General features: G+C 35.8%; 1 non-coding gene across 1 annotated transcript; it reads right to left on the reverse strand.

Annotated features, from left to right (window-relative positions):
- Window positions 1-2,476: 2,476 nt before the first annotated feature.
- On the reverse strand, window positions 2,477-2,583 carry LOC111756353 (U6 spliceosomal RNA). The gene has a single exon (XR_002790840.1). It is a non-coding gene; the product is annotated as a U6 spliceosomal RNA (small nuclear RNA).
- Window positions 2,584-3,432: the final 849 nt, after the last annotated feature.

Here is a 3,432-nt window from a genome sequence, read left to right on the forward strand (position 1 = left end):
GTATAGGAATGCTATTGATTTTTGAGTATTGATTTTATATCCATCTACATTATTGAATTTATTTATTATACCTAGCAGTCTTTCAATGAAGTTTTGGGGATCTTCTATATAGAGTATCATGTCATCTGCAAATAATGATAATTTAACTTCTTCTTTTCCTATATTTACACCTTTTATTTCTCTCTCTTGTCTAATTGCTCTGGCTAGTATTTCCAGTACTATATTAAATAGGAGTGGTGATAAGGGACATCCTTGTCTTTTACCTCATTTTAAAGTAAAGGCCTTCAATTTTTGGCCATTTAGTATGATATTGGCTGTTGCTTTGTCATAGACAGCCTTTATTATATTGAGGTAAAGACCATCTATTCCAATTTTTTTAAGGTTCTTATCATAAATGAACATCGGACCTTATCAAATCTTTTTCTACATCTATGGAAATCATCATATGATTCTTACTTTTGCCTATATTGATATGGTGTATTACATCTATTGATTTATGTGTATTGAACTGTCCCTGCATGCCTGGGATGAAACCCACTTGGTCATGGTGTATTATCTTCTTGATGATTTGCTGCATCCTATTTGCCAACATTTTATTGAGGATATTTGCACCTGTGTTCATTAGGGAGATTGGTCTGTAGTTCTCTTTTTCAGTTGGGTCTTTCTCAGGTGTTGGTACTAGAATAATATTTGTTTCTAGGAATCATTTAGGAAGGATTGCTTCCCGTTCAATTTCATTGAAGAGTTTGAGGAGTGTTAGCATTAGGTCTTTGTATTTCTTGTAGAATTCTGCAGTAAATCCATCTGGGCCTGGATTCTTCTTTGTAGGTGAAGATTTAATTATGATTTCTATTAATTTCATTAATAGAAATTGCATTATTCAACACTTTTACATCTTCATGACATCTAGCTTTGGTACTTTGTATGCTTCTTGGAATCTGTCTATTTCTTCTGTTATTAAACCTTTGAGAGTAGAGGTTTTCAAAATAGGTGTTGATGATCTTCTGTATTTCTATAGGGTCTGTGGTTTCACCTCTTTCATTCCTTATTGCATGAATTTGAGCTTTTCCTTCCCTTTTTTAAGTAAGGTTGGCTAGGGGCCTTCGATTTTATTTTCTTTCAAAGAATCCACTCTTTGATTCATTGATTTTTTGGATTTCTTTTAGTCTCTATTGCATGGATTTCTGCTCTGAGTTTTATAATTTCTTTTGTTCTTTTGGCTTTGGACTTGACTTGCTCTTTTTTCCTAGATGTTTGAGGTGTAACATCAGGCTATTTGTTTGTATTCACTCTGTTTTCCTTATGTGGGAACTCAGTGCAATAAATTTTCCTCTGAGGACAGATTTCATTGCATCCCACAGATTCTGATAAATTGTATTTGTGTTTTCATTTGTTTGTAGGTATTGTTTAATTTCTTCTTTAATTTCCTTTGTGACGCACTGATTACTCGAGTATGTTATTCAGTTTCCATGTGTTTGTGGGAATTTTGCAGTATCTTTTATCATTAATTTCTAATTTCATAGTGCTATGGTCCGAATGCGTGCAAGGGGTAATTTCAACCCTTTTGCATTTATTTAAATATGTTCTGTGAATTAATATATGGTCTATTTTAGAAAATGGCCAATGTACTGCTGAGAAGAATGTGTATTCTGTCATTGTTGGGTAGAACACTCTGTATATGTCTATTAAGTGCATTTGTTCACAGGTGTGATTCTTTTATTTCTATGCTTATTTTATGTCTGGTTGATATGTCCATTGGTGTCAATGTTGTGTTAAGATCTCCTGTTAGAATTGTGTTACTGTTAATTTGGTTTTCATTTCTGTTAGTACTTTTTTTTTTATATAATTGGGTGTTCTGGAATTTGGTGCATATATATTTAAGATAGTAAGCTCTTCCTCTTGGAGTTTTACCCTAACCAGTATGTAGTGATCTCCTTTATCTCTTCTGATCATTATTGGTTTGAAGTTCACATTGTCTGCAAACAGAATAGCTAAACCCACTTTTTTTGGGAACCTGTTGCATGAAGTATTGTTTTCCATCCTTTGACTTTCAGTCTGTATTTTTTTTGGTTTAGATGGGCTTCTTATAGACAGCATATGGTTGAATTTTGTTTCTGGATCCATTCTTCCAGTATGTTTCTTTTAATTGGTGCATTGAGACCATTTACATTAATGGTTATAACTGTTATATATTAATGTATTGTTGACATGTTATCTTTCTGCTGTTGCATCTTTATCTTTCTGTTCTATTTAATTGGCTGCTGTGTTTAGTGGTTTTTTCCTAAGTATATCTAGGCTGTCTTTCAGTATTCTTTGCAGGGTTAGCTTGGTGATCATGAAGTTTTTCAGCTGTTCCTTGTCCTGGAAGTATCTTATTTCTGCATCGGTTTTGAAGGACAGTTTTGCACAGTACATCAGTCCAGATTGGAAATCTTTTTCCTTTATGATCTGAAATACTTCACTGCATGCTTTTCTTAAAAATATGGAATGCTTCATGAATTTGGGTGTCACCCTTGCTCAGGGCCCATGCTAATCTTCTCTGTATTGATCCAATTTTACTATATGTGGTGCCTAAGTGAGCACTAGCAGTTAGATTTTAAATAGCAGGTGAACGTGGCCACATTCCCAAAAAGACTCCTCCCTTAATTGGCCATAAAAAAGTATGGAAGAGGAACAAATGATTTTATCTCAAGGTAAGCAAGGTGCCTGGTGTCTACATCCTCTGTGTCAACTAACCAGGTCAGAAGGTCTTGTAACATTCCAAAGCAATGATGGAGTTGCAAAAGTGGTATCTATGGTAACCCCTTGATCTTGTGAACTCATCCATGAATATATAAGGAATCAGAACAAAGAAGTATATATTTTTTAAAAATCCAAAAAAAAACTCAGGTTAACAACTTTAACTGCCTGAATGTGCTGCTGATTGCTGCAGCTCCAAATAAAGCTCACTTATTTGTCAAATCTTGGTTTCCCATGGGTAACATTCTCGAAGGTACCATTACATTTGGGGGCCCCAGTGAGATACACTCACATGGAAAGCATCTTTTGAGGGGGCTGCACTGTCTCCTTCCCAACAACTGGCACCTGGGTAGCAAGGAACCCTGGCTGATTTCTACCAGCCCTTCAGTATCATTTGAAGGGATGGATGCCTCTGGCCACAAGACTGAAACAGCTAAGTACTTGTCCCTGACCAAGGTAACCATTTTTGGACATTGGTTTTGGTTTCCCGGTTTGGCAATTAGCATATAGCTTGATCAGGAGTTTGTTTTGTGACAGCATTTGGTTGTTTGTTGAACCCGAGAAGAGCCTTGCCCACGAGACATGGTGTTTTTGCCTGTCAGGAAATTTTTCTCTGAGTCTGTACCAAATTTGAGGTCAGGGGGCAGTGCATTTCTCCCCAGGATTATTTGCCTTTTGTGTGTGGAGCTTATG

The sequence above is a fragment of the Cavia porcellus genome, unplaced genomic scaffold (genome assembly GCF_034190915.1).
Source record: "Cavia porcellus strain 051 isolate PalLab524CR breed Dunkin Hartley unplaced genomic scaffold, mCavPor4.1 scaffold_7, whole genome shotgun sequence".
NCBI classification, from domain to species: Eukaryota; Metazoa; Chordata; class Mammalia; order Rodentia; family Caviidae; genus Cavia; species Cavia porcellus.